The following is an 18,466-nucleotide window of genomic DNA, read 5'->3' as shown; positions in this document are numbered from 1 at the left end:
CCATTCAGGATCTGCTTCCCATCACCCAGTTTTGTTCAGCCTCTGATGCCCATCAGGAGCTGCTCCCAGCACCAATGCAGCAGTCCTCCACTTGCTCAATTTTTGTTGATGACAAAGTTATAAAATGAAATGCAATTAAAATTGTACTGTTACTTAAAGAGATGCCAATACTGTTAGTATCAATTAAATGTTTACTGGAACATTTTTTTCTAATGAGAAAGGGAAAGGATGATTGATTACCAACCATGGAAGGAGTTTTGTTGTGGCTGAAACCAAAAGGAGTTGGAGCCAGTCAAAACCTGGTTTCAAATCCAGAACCTTCTATTTACCAGCCACGTGACCTAGGAAAGGTACTCAATCTGTGAGCTTTAGTTGCCTCGCTGTAATGCCGAGGTACTAATAGCTTCCCCATAACTGTTCTGCAGAGTTCTGTGCCTAGCATGAGTATGCAAACTATGTGTATTGACTCCTCACATCACCTCTTCCCTCCTGAAAAGGAAAGAACAACTCTTTCAGAATTCTTCTCTTGTGCTGTGGCTATACAGGGGCTAGCATGAAGCCAAGATGTGAGAACTGAAGTGATTGAAAAGGCAGCCGTGATAGCTATGGAACTAGTAGAGTGGAGAAAGGGTAGAATGAGAAGTGAAATTAGGTAGCTTAACTCCTAAAAGCTCAAAATAGCTTCTCATGGTTTTTAAGCATCTCCCTCAAAACCTAATCTCAACAGTCTATCCAGAGTACATGAAACACTTTGGCATAATCTCTTACATTCCACTGATGATGTTAGATATCATGTTTGGCACTGACCAGAGCCATTTCATTTGGAGATAACTAAAAAATTATAATCCTTACTCCAAAGAGTTCAAATGGAGATACCTAGGATGCCACATACGCAATAAATCATGATACCATGTATTAATGGCTATAATAAAAGTATGAAAAAGGTGTCATCGAAGGTTGAATTAATTTAACCTTTCAAATTCTCAGTTAAAATGACAGTTGGAAGCATAGATGCATTATGACGAACATAACTTATACCACCAACTTGCAAAAATGTAGTTGGAAATGGTAAAACCTGAGCCAGCCGAATTAATGGCCATGAAGCTGGTCAATAATGTAAGGTCAATGCCAAATAAAAAGGATGCTAAAGATCATGGCTTGTGATTACGCCTAAGTGACTCCTCGTCAACATTCCTCTAACAACATCTACCAATTACTCTTTATGTTATTGTGTTAACACTGCTAAGTATCATTATCCACAAATAAGATTTTGAAATACCAGGATTTAGGGCCTTTCACAAAAGATGCTCAATGTGAGACCCGAGTACATCCTTAGAGACAGGATTGCTGATCAGCTCTTGATATTATATCTTAGGAAGCCACTCTAGTTGAGAGTGTAAACAGCAGAATCAGGAACACATGAGCTGGAGTCCCAGGTTCATTCTTTACTAGCTGGATGACCTTGCATGAGTTACTTAACTTGTCCGAGCTCCAATTTCCTCACTGATTCAAAGGTGTTGATGCATTTCCTTAAAATGCTGTTTTAATGTTGGAATGAATTAATTCTTATAAACCCTTGGAAAATAAAACAGGCTCAATAAACAGCTACCATTGTCGTAGTTGTTAGGCTTATTTTTGGAAACATTGGCCAGGATCTGGGTAACTACCAAAAGACGGAACGAGCTGGGAAAGGCTCAGAGCAGAATTGAGAGCTGCACTTTATGATAGAAGGAAATGAACTTGAGTTCTTGCTATGGGTGGCACTGTGCTAAGTACTGTTATATTTTAAATTTTAAATTCTTTTTCCACATATTCCTCACAATAACTTTGCAAGGGAGCAACCAGAGCTAATGACTGAGCCCAGGCTCTTTCCTCCGGAACAGGGCAGCTTCCACTACACTGGGTCAGGCACTGCTAAGAGGATGGTCTTTCCTGCAGTGGCTTAATGTGCCAAAAACACCAGGGCAGTGATTCCCAGGAACCTAGGCTGGCAGCAGGAGGAGGCCTCGCTCTCAAAAATCCATCAGTGAGAGTGAGATGTCAGACATTAAGCTGGAGCTCAGGGGAGGCTCCAGGAGAGGAATGCAAAAACAGAAGAACATGACCCTCATCCCAAGAGGACTAGGAAGAAAGTTAAAACAGGCACTCAGACTCGGGAAACCATACAGAAATCTGGGGAAAACAGCAAGGTACAAGGGCAGGGGGCAACGCATCTTCTGCGAAACACAGATGTCAGAACTGAGAGCCCCGAATATTAGCAAGGAACATTAGCAAGCTAACTGGATACCACTGAGTAGGGTTTTTATTTTATCTTACTTTCAGCCGCTGAACCTGGGTGTTAGCTATTAATTTATTGCCTCTCAACCCTTTGACATATGCTGTGAGATAAACAGTGAAATTCCTTTAAATGGGTCTTTAAAGTGAGCATGATGTTAATCTTACTCAGTAAGTTGTGCTGGAGAGACACACAAGAGGAAGAGGCTCCCTACAGTTTATGGGGTGCTGGCTGGACAGTGAGGCATGTAGATGGAAGAAGATCCAGTAGAACCTGGCCCGGCTACAGATCCTGGGATCTTACAGTTACTCTTAGATCATAGTTAATAACTCTTTATATTAAACTTCTTCGGTTCAAACCACTGTAGGGTTTCTCTCTCCTCACTGGACCCATTCTGCTGTAGTCCCTTTGTCTTTATGAAATTTGACCTAAAACTCAGTAGACTAGAATAACTCTCAAACTCTAAATGGTCATCTACAAAGCCATTGTGACCTAGATGCCTCCTTTCCTTCCAACACATACTTCCCTTCCCTTGATTTCTGAATATGCTGTTTCCCTTCTGGCTTAGCCCCCTATAGTGGTCAGATGGTAGTGGTCTACTCTCTACCTGGAAAGCTCTCTTCCTGATCTTTCTAGCAGAGCCTTGCCCCTCCCCAGTATAGCACCATAACTGAGGCACCTTTTCAAATCGCTGTTTATAAGTGCTTTATTAATATTCTCATAGAATTATCACTTACTAAAATATTTTGCTAATATTTGCACCCACCCGCACCCTCCACCTGCACTCCCCAACCCCTGTTCCAAAAGGGTAGAGATCATGCCTGTCACTGCCGGCACCACCAGCATGTAGCACAGTTCCAGCACATGAAGGGGCTCAGCAAACATTTGTTAGATGAATGAATGGTAATGTGGAGCTCTAATGGAAACTTCCATGCCAAAGACTCAGCCCTCTTCCCTTCTTCCACACTACCCTTCTGTGGCCACTAAGGCATCTTAGTGGGATCCCAGGACTCTTAGAAACTGTCCAAGGGCATATGACAAGAGCTTCTTAATTTCACTTCCCTCTTAAAATCATGATTGTTCTTTGAGGCAGGTCTTCAACATAGCTGCCAGCTCTGAGGAAAATAAGATGCAGAGCCTGGGGACTGGGCTACACCAGGAAGATTCCTAGGGGTCATGTTGAAGGACTAGAGTCTAACTCTTGCTTTTCATTATGGCAGATAGCCTACTTACTACTATAAACAAGAGATAGAGTATATGTGCCATTTATTTCAATTTATTATTATTATTATTATTATTATTTGTCAATGGGAGATTTTAAAGTAAAAGACCTCTAAACCTAGAATCATAAGTTCTTAGATCAGAGGAACTCCAGCTAGGATTCTGGCTCAGTGTAGCCTCCTGCTTGACTTACATTTTGACCATCTACTTCCAAGAACTACAATAATTATTTATTTCAAACAATAGTGAACGGAGACCTTCGCCTGCCCTCTGGCCTGGTGAGAAGGTGCTGATGGCTGTTTTGGGAATGGGGGGTAAAAGGGTCACTTCAATAGCAGAGGTAACTGTGACCACAAAGAAAGTGAAAACATGAGCTGTCAGGTTGTCAGAAAGAGAGAGAAGGAGTGGAATGAAGCCATGCAGTCCTTTGGGCAAGCCCTGGAGGAAGGGTTTAAAGAACTTGTAAAATCAGGGGCACCTCTTGGCCACCCCCACTACCCTCCAGGCAGGCTCTGAGGTCTGAACCCAGAGGCAAAGTAAGAATAACAGAAATGACAAGCCAGGATACAAAAGGCAGAGTGTGGACCAGAGTTTTCTAGACTAAAGCTATGATTGCACCTTCTACCTCTCAGGAGATACTCTCTGAAATCCACCTTTGTAGAGGTTGTCCTGTAAAAGAAGACAGTGAGTCTCAGAAGTTGACAATTTATTAATCGAATCCTTAATATCTAGCAGTCGATATTTTCTGGGTGACTGCAAATTCTCAGCCCTATCCATGGACATCCGTAGAAGATAACTATGGTGTTTATTATCCCACAGATCTGACTTACAAATTAGATGATTATTTAAAGCATAGTGGAGAAAAGGCATAGCTTCTTTTTCTTTTTACTATAGCTATCAAGTATAGCTGTAGGCAGTTCATAGGAGACACAACATGATGTCCTTAATAGCTTTGTTTTCTTTGATGATAATGACACAATTATTCCTAATTATTAGCAATGATAATAGCTAGCATTCACTGATCACCATGTGCCAGACACCTTACTGCACCATTTGCACGCATAAGCCTCACAAGAATCCAGTGAGGCAGACAGTATTACTCTTACTTTTGTGCAGATGAGAAAACTGAGACTTGAGGAAGCTAAGTAATATGGCCAAGGTCCCAGAGCTAACAGGCTGGAACACTGCAATGCAGACCCTATGTTGCTGCCTGGACTCTGAAACCCATTAATCTTCTTGACATACTCCGCCAGCCATGCCGTCAGGAAATGGAAACTCTAGGCACAGTGCATGCATGAGTTCAGAAGAACATGAAAGCCTGGTGCAACAAGAAGAAATTCCATATGGCCAACGAGTAATATCTGAGGAGGAGTCAGTGGGAGTTAGGGGACTGAAGGGGCGATCAGGAGCCAGATTTTGCAAATGTGATGTATGGCATGAAAAATGTTTGGTTTTTACCCTACAGGCAGTTGGGATATTTTGGATTTTGCATTCTGAGCAAGGCAGTGTGATATTTAAATGTAAATTTGGAAAAGTTGCTGCATTGGGAAGGAGGGACATTGGATGCAGGAAGTAGAGTAGTACAGGTGTTGAAATGGTCCAGCGAAGAGGTGGTGGGAGCCTGAATTAAGGCAATGGCTATGGGGATGGCATTAGAGCCAGGAGCACATCTAAAGGCGGTAGACTCAAACACACTTTGTGATTGATGTGATACAGGAGAGTGAGAAAGCAAAGAATCAAGGGTAACTGGCAGGTTTTCAATTTGGACAGAACGGGGAGCAACAGAGGGATTTGAAGCGATGCGTTGTTTGGCTGCAAAGTGGGAAGTTGGTAGGTTCTACTTGGGGCATGCGAGTGTTGGATGTCTATTTCTTCCAGGCCAGTGAAGACAGAAAAATGTGATCTAATATTAGTACAGCAGAAGTGGGGACCCATTGATATTCACATGAACAATCGTGATATCAACAGGTATTATTTGCTTTCTATTTTCAGAAAATGCCCATGTCTCTAAAACTGCATGAAGTTTTTAAAAACTGGATGAGAAAGCAAACCTATGAAAGGCAAAATACCTTTGTAATATAGTAAACAACTTGTTCTAATTTAAATGAAAAAAGTAAAAGGTTAGACATGATCCCGCTGTGCTCCCCTCAACAAGCCACAGCAAGCAGAATGCATTTTGTCATAGTGGGGTGGCAGTGAAGTGTTCAAAAGCACCATAAAAGTAGAAATCTCCAAAAAGTAATGCAGGTGTCTAGGTCAAATGCAAATAAAGAAGTATGCAAATTGAGCTATACTTGACTACAAAATCAGATGCTTAAGAACATTTCAGGAGAGTGAAGTTTAGTCTCACGAAATTCACCCGGTCCTCATTATAATATGTTTCCCATTTGTGCCATTCATTCAATGTACTAAATGCATGATGGGGCTCCAGTTAAGTAGATTTAGAAGCTGATTATGCTACATTAAATGTATTCACTTCAATTTTAGCAAGATTTTTTTTCCTTTAAAAGGATTATTAAACCAAGAAAAGTGGAAAGAAAGATAGAAAATAAAATATCCTTTGGTGATGCTATAACAAGATGAGCAAATAGAATGCCTTCATGATATCATATAAGAACATATGTCCTCACTCACTTGATTTATCTTTTTATTTTACTTTTTAAAATATTTTATTTATTCATCTGAGAGAGAGAGAGAGAGAGAGAGAGAGAGGAGTGCAGGAGCAGGAAGGAGGGTCCGTGGGAGAGGGAGAAGCAGACTCCACTGAGGAGGGAGCCCGATGTGAGCCAACCCGGGACTCTTGCCCGGGCTTAACTCACTGAGCCACCCAGGTGCCCCCTCAATCACTTTATTTAAATAACTAAGGAATACATTTCAATTCCATTAATTGCTCGTTTGCTGTACTCAACACCTTCTGTACACATTATTCACCCCCTAAGACTGTATTTCTCTTGAAATACCTATTTTTTGCTATAAACTTATGGGTTTTTTTTCCTTTCAGAATATATAGGACACTCAAAATTAAGAAAAAACAATTATCAGAAAAAACACTCTTGCAGGTGTTTAGAAGAGTTGGCCCTGCCATTAAGAATGAATGTCATCAACGAATGCCTTAATTAATACCCTGATCTCAAAAATGAAGATGCTGAATTGAATTACATTATATGATCTCTAGGTCTCTCCTAGCTGTTAAAAATACATGTTTCTGGGAAAAGTTCCTTGGATACTATAATTTGATCCTGCCTTCAATCAGCTTCTATTTAAATTTGAAAAAAGAAAATGTAGAGATCAACATTATATTATCTATCTGCACTTACGGCTTTATCTTTTTAGATGAATTATATTGTATGTTCATCAAAGTTCCCCAAGGTTCCGTAGTTTGGAACATAGTACATCTCGTTTGTTCCTAAATGATGCCAGAAGTGAAGCAGCCAGAGAAGAGAATGATTGACAAGAAAAGAGAATTTCAACCGTGTATCAACTCTGTCATAATTTTACGTGGCCTGAGTAGCCTAGCCTATGTCCTTGCAGAGAGCCCTTTTCATGAAGTAATTTTCTTTTTTAATTAGAAAGCACATTCCCTTCAATAGGACTTAGGACCATCTGCTTGCATTTATGATGGGTATAAGAGACTGCGTATGAGTCGCCCACCATTTTAAAAATTCATACTAATCACTATAGCGATGATCATGTTTTATAGTATACTATGTCTTATTTTATAACAATCCTTTTTTTTTTTTTTTTTTTTTTTTTTTTTTTTTTTTTTAAATTTTTATTTATTTATGATAGTTACAGAGAGAGAGAGAGAGAGAGAGAGAGAGAGGCAGAGACACAGGCAGAGGGAGAAGCAGGCTCCATGCACCGGGAGCCTGACGTGGGATTCGATCCCGGGTCTCCAGGATCGCGCCCTGGGCCAAAGGCAGGCGCCAAACCGCTGCGCCACCCAGGGATCCCTTATAACAATCCTTTAATTTAAAAGGGCACTTATGACAAATGTAAAAAATTTGTAAAATATACAGAATAAGCAACTTGCCCAAGCTCACATTGCTCCTAAAGAGTCAAGATTCACCCATTTTCCCATTCTTCAAATGTTGACAGACACTTCAGGCACATGGACAGTTTCTCCTTTTCCTTTTTCTTCATTGTCTTCTTCTGGAACAATCTAATCTTCATTTTAGGGCTCAACTTTTCTTTCATATTTTCTGACTCTAAATGTTCTACATTTTGGGGTTTTTGTTTGTTTTTAAACATTTCCTTCTAACCTTTCTATTGGCTTCTTTCTATTTTGACAAATATATTTTAAAAGTCCAAGAGCTCTTTCTTGTTTTCTGATGACTCCTTTTTAATAACATATTAAAACACAGTAAATGAAAAGTGTATTTTACTTCATATGTGTAAAATTTCCTTCAAGTTTTATAAATATTGCCTAGACTGTTTTTTGTCCCTCTGTTCCTGAATCACCTCATTTCCCTTTTTTTTTTATTTTTTTTATTTTATTTTTTCTTTTTTTCTTTTTTTTTCTTTTTTTTTTCATTTCCCTTTTGATAAGTTTTTCTATTTGTACAGATTATTTCCTCAAAGCCCTGATGATCCTTTGTTATCTTTTCACATTTAAAATGTGGCAAGAGAAAGGCTTATTGAGGACTAGGTAGGCTTGGGTGGAGTTTATTTGCTGGATGCTTTAATTTAGCACAAAAGGGTCTGAGTTCACCATGATACTGGAGGCACGCTCCCTTAGATGGTGGAATGTGAAGGGTTTTTCTCTAGGTCACTGGCACTGGTCACTATTTACATTATTTTCTTCAAATAATACCTTCCAGTTCTACAGGAAAATAAAGACCAAAACCTGTATTTCATTTGCTGTTATTTTGACAGGGGAGTAAATATTTAACAGTCATGTTTTTTGTTTGTTTGCTGTGGTGGTTGTTTTTGTTTGTTTGTTTGTTTGTTTGTTTTACATTTTTAAAATTTAAATTAAATTTGCCAACATACAGTATAACACCCAGTGCTCATCCCATCAAGTGAGTCAGGTATTTTTCAAACAGGTATGAGAAAGGGTCTGTTAGCCACCCCGTATGCAGACATGTTGTTTATATATCTGATTCTTGACCTACTTCTCAACTCTCTGCTGGTCTTGGTTCTCTGATAGGCAGGTCGGTCCATCTCCTGTCCTGACCACAGCAATCTCACTGTTGATACTCTAAGTAGGTAGGTAGTACCCACTTCTTGTTCTTAGGATTTTATAAAACTTACATTTATTTTAATGGACATAGGCTAGGCATTAAGACTGGTTCTGCTTCAGGTATAACCTCCTTCCATACATCAACTTCCTGTAGGATAAAGGGGCCTTCATGTAGGTGAGGAATGTTGGAAAATGAGCACCAACACTTAAGTCTGCAATCCGCCATATGCAGCAAAGGAAGTGGGCTGCTTCCTGATTCAAGTCTTCTACTTCCTGTTGAAATTCCAACTAATTCCTACAACAGTCTTGAGATAAGTATTGTGTTTTGTGTTTTCAGGTTACTTGCAGTACAAAGATGATGGAGACCAGTGTAAGTTCAAGCTTTTTGAAGTGCTTTTATGTTCTCCCTTCAAAATTAACTCTTCTGTTCATACAGGAATAGATCTCCAGAAGTCTAATGTGCAATCCTATGATTTTTATTCAAAGCAAAATATGCATTAAACACTACATTTTTCTTTATGATTCTGTTTTTATCTCTTGTTGGATTGTTAGCTATAACTCTTTCTTTAAATTAGTGGTTGCAGGGCACCTGGCTTGGTCAGTCAGAACACGTGACTCTTTTCACCATCCTCATTGGTGTGAGGTGGTATTTCATTGTGGTTTTGATTTGTATTTCCCTGAAGGCAAGTGATACGCGTGCATTTTCTCATGTGCTTGTTGGCCATGTCTGTCTTCTTTGGTGAAATTTCTGTTCATGTCTTTTGACTCTTCATCTCAGGGTAGTGAGTTCAAGTCCCATGTTGGGTATAGAGCATACATACATACATACATACGTATGTATATACTTTAAAAACGGTGTATTCAATCAATCACTGGTTGCTTTAGTCTATAGTATACAGTTTAACTTGTCACAATCTATCTTCATGTGTTATTATTACCACTTCACATCTTATATAAGAACCTTACAGTAACATCCATATCTCCCTTCTTACCTTTATGCTATTATTGTCATATTTTTACTTTCACATATGCTATACAACTGACATTACACTTTTATAATTACTTTTTAAAGCTTAATTATATTTATTTTTAAAAAGATTTTATTTATTTATTCATGAGAAACACAGAAAGAGAGAGAGAGGCAGAGACATAGGCAGAGGGAGAAACAGTCTCCACACAGGGAGCCTGCTGTGGGACTCGATCTGGGGACTCCAGGATCACTCCCTGAGCCAAAGGCAGATGCTTAACCACTGAGCCATCCAGGTGTCCTGCACTAATTTTCTTTAAAGAGATTTAAATGAGAAACTTTTATTATTTTTTTCCTATGGAATTACTGGTTTTGGTTCTTTCCTTTACTTTGCATATATCCATATTTACATCTAGTAAAACTTTCTTTTTCTCTAAGGATTCCTTTTAACACTCATACTGCAGATCTGCTGGTAATAGAGATTTTTGACTATATATATATAATCTTTATTTCAATGTTGTTTTTAAAGATATTTCACTCAGTCTTGAATTCTAAATTGACAGTGTTTTTTTTCTTTCAGTACTTTAAAAAATGTTCTATAATCTTCTTGCTTTCACTCTTTCAGATGATAAATCTTCTATAATCCTTACCTTTGTTCCTCTGTACATTGTGTAATTTACCCCCCCCAGCTACTTATAAGATTTTTCTCTTTATCATTGGTTTTGAGCCATTTCACTATTATGCACACTAATGTAGCTTTCTTCGTGTATCTTGTGGTTGGGATTTGCCAAGCTTCTTAAATCTGTGGACTTTTAGTTTTTACCAAACTTGGGAATTTTTCAGTCATTACTTCAAATGTATTTTCTGCCCTTCACTCCTTCAGAGACTCTAATTACAATTATCGAACCACTAGAAGTTGCCCCGTAGCTTACAAATGTTCTTTTCTTTTTCTTCTTTTTTGTTTCATTTGAATTGTTTTTAATTGTTATGCTTTCAAGTTCATTGATCTTTCTTTACAATGTCTATCTGCCATTAATGCCATCGAGTATATTTTTCATCTCAGACATTATAGTTTTCAACAGCAAGCATCTTATTTTGCTCTTTTTCATACTTCTCATGTGTTAACTTTTTTCATATATGGAATACAGATATAATAATTATGTTTATGTTCTTCCCTGCTAATTTTTCCACCCATGTCAACATTGAGTGGGTTTAGACTGATTAATATTCTTGCTTCTTTCATAATTAGTAATTTTTTATTGAATGACAAATATTGTGAATGTTATGTTGTTGGTGCGAGATAATTCTATATTTTTATAAATATTTGGAAGCTTTGTTTTAGAATGTAATTAAGTTATTTTGCAGTAGTTTGGTCATTTGTGTCTTGCATTTAAGATTTCTTATATGAGATCAGAGCAACGTTCAGTCTAAGACTAATTTTTCCCACTGCTAAGGCAAGATCTCACTAAGTACTCTACCTATCACCTATGAATCTTCAGGTTTTCTATTATGGCTGATGAGAACAAGCACTAGTCCAGTCATGTTTGACTGCTGAACACTGTTATGTCTAATCCTTTCAAGTGGCTCTTTTCTCAGCTTTGGAGAGTTCCTTACATGTATATGCATATCAGTATTCAGTTAAATTCTAGAGAACCACCTGCAGTTTTTTCCCCCCTGTGGCATTCTCTCCTTTCGAGAGTTCTGTACTGCAAACTCTAGCTGCTTTGGTTTTCTCAGACTCTCAGATCTATCTCCTCAACCTAGGGAGTACATCAGGCTCTGCCTTGATCCTCCTTCCATCTGGAACTGGAACCTCTCTCCTGACAATAAGCTGGAGCAAGCATAGGACTCATATTGCTTCCTCTCAAGAACCACTTAACTTCACTGCCTGATGTCCAGCATCCCACAAAACATTGTTTTATATATTTTATCCATCGTTTTGTTGTTCTTTCAGGCAGGAAATTAAATGTGATTGTGGTTACTCTATCTTGAGCTATTAAATTATGTGTTTCATGGTATCTGGAAATCATGGAAGTTCCCGGAGGGAATGACAGTGTGGTTCACAGCACAAGAACAGCAGAAGATGGGGATATAAAGAAATCAAAAGGACTGTGAAAAGGGTGGCTTTGAATTAAAGTCATATAGTTGTATGACTAATGGCTTGAGGAGTCTAAGAAGTGGGGAAAACCACAAAGCCTGAAATTTAAGGACATCTCAATTTTCTGGAATCCTAGAGGGATGGGGCTTACAGCCTAAAATAGGTTTCCTCGGGCACCTGGGTGGCTCAGTTGGTTAAGCAGGTGACTCTTGATTTTAACTGAGGTCATGATCTCTGGGTTCTGGGATCAAGCTTTGTGTTGGGCTCCCCACTCAGTATGGAGACTGCTTCAGGATTCTCTCTCTCCTTCTGCCCTTCTCCTGCTCATTCTTCCTGTCTCTAAAATGAGTAAATAAATCTTTAAAAATACATAATAAATAAATAAATAAATAAATAAATAAATAAATAAATAAAACCGGTTTTTTGTGCAAAATAAGAACAAATGTTTCTTGATGATAGCATTTTTATAGTATTAAGCGTGATAGATGCTGCTGCTGCTGATAGATAGATGATAGATAGATAAAATAGTTAATATTTATAGAGTTCTTAGCTGAGAATTATTACTGTTTAACATATATTACCTCTTTTAATGTTTTCAACAACCCTGTGATATAGGAACTAATATTATTTCCATTGTATATATGAGAAACCTAAAATGCAGAGAAGATTAAAATTCTGTCCCCATTCACATGACTTGTGTATAGAAGAACCCCATCCGAACTCCAGCAGAGTTCCAGAGTCTCGATTCTTAGCCTCCCCACACTCTATCCACTCTCTAGCTAGATGAACAGAGAAAAAATAAAAACACACAACTTCTATGTCTGGGAGAAGCAGCTAACTTTCCACATCACATCCTGGCTATTCTGTAGTATGATAGCATTGTTCTGCTTTTGGTCTTAGCTTCTCCTTATCCCTTTATGGAATCTTCACTTTTAAGAAACAGACATGTTGATCAGGTTCAGAGTGAGAAAAAAGCTGAGAAACCTCAGAAGTGGGGACGCCCGGGTGGCTCAGCGGTTTGGCGTCTACCTTTGGCTCAGGGCGTGATCCCGGAGTTTCAGGATCGAGTCCCACGTCGGGCTCCCTGCATGGAGCCTGCTTCTCCCTCTGCCTGTGTCTCTGTCTCTCTCTGTGTCTCTCAGGAATAAATAAATAACATCTTAAAAAAAAAAAAAAACCTCAGAAGTGATGATTCAAACTTCAGCGCAAGTGGACATAAAGAAGTCTATCTTCTAGAAGACAAGGTCAAGAGTTCCTGAAAATCACTTTAAAATGCATATTCAGAAAGTCTATGTCACTATTTTAGAATTGTAAGACCCTGTCATTTTATTTGAATCTCAGAGCACTGTACAACCTTTTTAAAAAAGTAAAGTGACATAAAACTAAGAATTTTACTAAGAAATCAGAGGATGGTAACTTTTGAGATAATTGATGACACGCTATGGTTTTGGGATCACTGGAATTTCAAATTATTTCTCAAAATCAGAACATCTTTCAGAATTAATTGCAATGTAAGTTGTCTATTTAAATGATAACTCATATCCGTATATGGAGGAGTACACCTTAAATATGACTTCCTCACATCGAATAACATACTTCTTGCTATAGCTATTCCGCTCAAAATAAACAGGAGATTTAAAAGTTATAATGGTGTCTCTCCTTCTGGATAAGACTATTCCAGTGAGCACCACGAATGGGCCCATGAAAGAGTATGATGCAGAGTAGCTATATCAATGATTCTGCTCATAAATTCTGAGTGACCTCACGTTCATTCCTCTAAATTCTGCTCTTCTTTGTCTCTACTCAACCCCTTGGTGATACCATCCAAAAATCATGGCACTAATACCAATTTTATATTGAAGATTCTCCAAAGTTTATCTTTTATCAAGGCCTCTCCCTTACTCTTTTATCAAACCACCTCATTAGTCTTCCAATTGGATGCCCAAAGCACATCTCAAACTTGGTATGTCCAGACTAAATGCTTGAGCTTCTGTCCAAATCCACTCTGTCCCATCTTCTCCATCTCAGTGAATGACAACTGAATCCTAACAGGTTCTCAGGACAAACACCCTGAGGACTAATACTCAGTTTCTCGCTTTCTCTCACATTCCACTTTGAACATATCAGAAAACTCTCTGTATCTGACCATTTCTCACCTTCTATGTTGCTACCCAGGCCAGGAAAATCTCTATCCTGCGTTACTGTGATGCCCCTCAAGGGATCTCCTTGATTTTGCCCTTGTTCTGCGACAGCCCATATAAAAGTAGTCAGAGCAATCCTGTTAGAAAAATGGCAGAAAATGCCCATTTTGTGCTCAAATCCTTTAATGGCTTCCCTCTCACTTAGAGCAAATGCAAATGTCCTTCCAATGGCCTACAAAGCCTTAAAAGATGGGGCCTTCTATCACCTTTCATATCTTATCTTCTATAGCAGTGCTTCCAGCAGAATATAATTGAGCCGCATGAAAGCCAGAAGTGCAATTTAAAAATTTCTGGAAAAAGTTAAAAGAAGCAGATATAATTAATTTTAATAATCTATTTTATTTGATACAATATATCCAAAATATTATCTTTTCAACAGGTAATCAATAAAAAGTTATCTATGAGATATTTTACATTTCTTTTTTCATGCAAGCTCTGAAACCCAAAGTGTGTTATGCATACAATTCATCTCAATTCAGACTAGCCGCATTCCAAGTGTTTAACAGCCACATGTGGCCAGGGGCTGCCATAATGGACAGGGCACTTCTATAACTTTTTCTTCTCATTCACTGTGCTCCCGTTATACCTGGCATGTTCCTAAAGCACTTGCCTCTCTCACTTTCCCTTAATATAAATTTTTAGTGACTTTAATGTTAGGAAACAAAATCCTGAATATCCGAAGGAGTATAAAGTTTGTACACATCCTCTGGACTATATGGAGAGAGGTGGAGGTAAAATACAATAATAATAATACCCATAAATATAATAGAGTCTTGATACAATCATAATAAGAATTTTGGGAGATTCTAGGATATTTTTAACATTATTTTTTTGGTTCATGTAATCAGGAAAACCTCTTCATTTTTAAGGCCTTTTTGTTTGTTTGTTTTGTTTTTTACTTTCTTTATATTTAATACTATGCTTGAAGAAATCAATCAGTAAACAGTGAATACATGAGAATAAAAGAACCCTCATACACAGGTATATGTACATTCTATATCTCCTTTGTCCAAACTGTAAAATTCTACAGTAACAGCCTGTAAACATAAGCAAATATTCATAACACAAATATGCGTAGCAATTCAGAAATTGTGACCTCTTAAAGGCAATGTCCCCTAACAGGGTACTATGTGCTAATCAGCCAAGTGAAATCTGTAGATTCTGAACAAATTGAACATATGCATGAAAAACATTTCTAATTTTTGTATTATTAAGATTTTATAAGACATGTAATGATTCTTTGGTGTACTTTGTTACAATGCTCATTATAAAATCTGCAAAAAAAGGATTAAAATAAATCTCAGATGTCAACACAATCTCCTGGGCAATTCTTCACTAGACCAAACGATGCCATCCACGACTGCATTATCTATGAAGCTGAGAATGGCTAATGAGGCCCATCTATTGTAATAGAACCTGGGTTATGCTGAAAGGCTTTTTCTCTCTTCCTAGCTAAGGGCTGTAGCCACTCACGCCTGTGGAGAGAGCCTGGCTTTTATAGTTAAAGGCAACAGTGAGATGAGCCAGTGTGTTCGGGGACCAGAAGATTTCAAGCTTAAAACAGCCTCTAAGCTATATGGACAATCCTTACAGTCCAATGTCAGCTCCCTGAAGGCAGGAATCTTTGTCCTTTCTGTTCATGCATATTTCTCAGTACCATACCTGATATACAGTAAGAGCTCAGAAAATATGCACAGAGGAATATACATAGTTGGCTACACACATATGCATATATATACTGATACCAATAAAATAAATTATAAAATTTTGTTTATGTCACCAAAACCATCACACTACCTGAGCATTATGTTTGTCATTTCTTGGAAAACATTAAACAGTATGATTTTAAATACCATTTTTAGCTCCTGCATTTAGTGACTTGTTTATTCTGTTACTTTCAGCCTCCTCCTATGGTTTCAGATGTCTCTAAATAGCATCCCAGTTATTTGTGTTTTCATCTATAATTATTTTCTCAACAAGGATTTTTAAAATCCCTAAGTAGTTTTTAAAGAAAAAAAAAAAACAGCTTTTGAAAAATGTGATTTCTCTTTCCCTTTCTGGAAAATTCTGTGATGTGTCCTTAGAAACCAGTAAGATGCAAATACTTCACTAGGAATATGGAGATAGAGTGTTTCAAAGACAGTGGGAAGGAGTGAGCATTAATTTCAGTTCTGCTGCTAACTCTCTGAGTCAATCTCGGCAAAAATGTTGTTGTTGGTGGCGGTGGTATATTTGTTTGTTGCCTTCCTGGTCCTCTGTTTTTTACGTGTACATTTAGAGAATTAGGTATTGGGTGGGTCCTCTAGCATTTTTCCAAACTCTGAATTTTTAGGATTCTAGGAAACTTATCCTAACTAAACATACCTTGGTGTAACTGGCTTTAGAAAAACTCCGCTAGAGCTTTACAATGAGTCTGACTGCAAAGGAAGGCTGACGGAGTATGTGAGGCTCCACCTTTATTAGTGAGTCAATATACCTGTGTGACCAAGAGTTCAGATAGACAACCCCCTCTTCTACCACATAATAGCTGTGGGGTCTAAAAGTCACTTTATCTCCTCAATCATCCATAGTATAGAGAAAAGACCTACCCTAATAATATTGACAGCATTAGATTGAAACAAACTTCTAGTATTTGCAACCATATCCAGAACATTGCAGAATCTAACTTCTAGCTTTTACTAGTGTTCTTATCAGAAAGTGTCTAAAGTCAAAGGATAGACTAGAGCCAACAAATAACCCATGTCATGGGATTAAAGACTTACCAAGAGGAGAGAACTGGTCCAAGTTGAACAAATGGCTATTCATGTCCTCTTCAGACTAAATTGTTGTTGAAATGTGCTAAAACTTGCATCACTGTTCACATGATCTGACCCCAAGTAGTTGTTTTCATGCCATTCCAAGTGGTAGAATGGAGAACTTCAAAACAAATACATTGACAGACAGCCCCATTGTTCTGTACCGTCCATGTTGTTCTTCTCTATAAAAGAGAGTGTTTAGGGACAAAGGGTACCCTTGGTTCCATGTTAAGACAACTATCCATATTCCAGTTTATTTCCTAAATAAAGAGCATGGTTGCTTTTGTACAGTCATGGTCTCAAAGGCAAATCCTTTGTTTCAGAGGTTGCATGGGCTATTTCCCGACATGCCTGATTACATGCCTTGCATATTTAAGCGTATTGACAATTTCATTTTACTGAGTGCAATAATCCATATCAACAGCTCATCCCTGTTTTGAATTATAAAATGCAGTTATTTATAAATCCAGGTATAAGCAAACTTATCCGCTCTTAGTCCTTCAGGGATTGGACTAGGTCCAAAATTAAGTAAGATGCAGAGCAGCTTATTAAAATTAAGGACTTCCTAAAATTGTTTTTTCACCAAAATGAGGCCACCTGAAAGATTAAAATCTCTCTCATTTTCTTCCTAAAGAGGAAGAAAAAAAGAAAAAAGGAAGGAAAGAAAGAAAGAATAAAGAAATCCAAGCACATAATTACATTCTAATTTAAAACTCTAATTGAGCGTTCTTGTATTTGTAAGATGTCCCACTCTTCTAAAGGGACAATGTTCTTATTAGTCACACAAGCTGTCTAATCATTTAAGGGTAAGGCTTCTTCAAACCATATACCTTTACTGCAATGCAAATGAGGGTGCAATTCTCTTTTTTTTTCCTAAGTGCATCTCAAGTATGTACTACATAAGTAACAACCAAATACTCAGGCTGAAAAATGATACCTCCTTGACTAGAGTAAGTCTAAAGACATTTTACTTAAAGTTTTGTACATTTTATAAGTTAGTATTTCTTCTGATCTAAATCCAGAGATTGATAAAAATGAAAAAAAAATAGTACTCATGATGAAGGGACAAATATACTTGGTTAGGGAAGTAGAAGGGCAAGTGATTGAATACATTGATTTTGGAATCCAGGAGAGCTATGTTTGATTTTAGGAGGGCAACCTAATCTCTGGATCTTTCTATCCCTCAAATGGGGATAATAATAGTATCTCTCAGAAAGGGATGCAGTGAAGATTACATGAGGTAATACATCTAAGTGCTTTGAACTATTCAGACCAAATAATCAATAGGTATTCAATATAATCATCATTGGTATGACCAGGGAATAATTTTGCAAGCATGAAACATACTACATTTAATCTTCCATTGTCCCTTTCTCTCTATGTTCAAAGGCCTAAAGGGGGGCAGCCCCGGTGGTGCAGTGGTTTAGCACCGCCTGCAGCCAGTGCATGATCCTGGAGACCTGGGATCAAGTCCCACGTTGGGCTCCCTGCATGGAGCCTACTTCTCCCTCTGCCTGCATCTCTGTCTCTCTCTCTCTCTCTCTCTCTCTCTCTGTGTAAATAAATAAATAAAATCTTAAAAAAAGAAAAAAGGCCTAAAGGGAAAAGGGGAAGGAAACAAGCATTCTCGGAGTAGCTGCCTAGGCACTCTACATAGATTATTTCAATTAGTTATCATAGCATCCACCTGGAGTAGAAGGTCTTATGTCCATTTTAATAAGGAAACT

At 38.0% G+C, this 18,466-nt stretch overlaps 1 long non-coding RNA gene across 1 annotated transcript in view; it reads right to left on the bottom strand.

The window, feature by feature from the left end:
• The window catches only part of LOC118353509 (uncharacterized), a 77,103-nt gene extending 60,127 nt beyond the window's left edge, over positions 1 to 16,976 (bottom strand). The window contains exon 1 of the long non-coding RNA XR_004812610.2: positions 16,707 to 16,976. This is a non-coding gene — a long non-coding RNA (uncharacterized LOC118353509). The remainder of the gene's footprint in view (positions 1 to 16,706) is intronic.
• Between the last annotated feature and the right edge of the window lie 1,490 nt (positions 16,977 to 18,466).

The sequence above is a fragment of the Canis lupus genome, chromosome 37, assembly GCF_003254725.2.
Source record: "Canis lupus dingo isolate Sandy chromosome 37, ASM325472v2, whole genome shotgun sequence".
Classification (NCBI taxonomy): domain Eukaryota; kingdom Metazoa; phylum Chordata; class Mammalia; order Carnivora; family Canidae; genus Canis; species Canis lupus.
The sequence above is the reverse complement of the archived record's forward strand: the minus strand, read 5'-3'. Positions and strand labels throughout refer to the sequence as shown.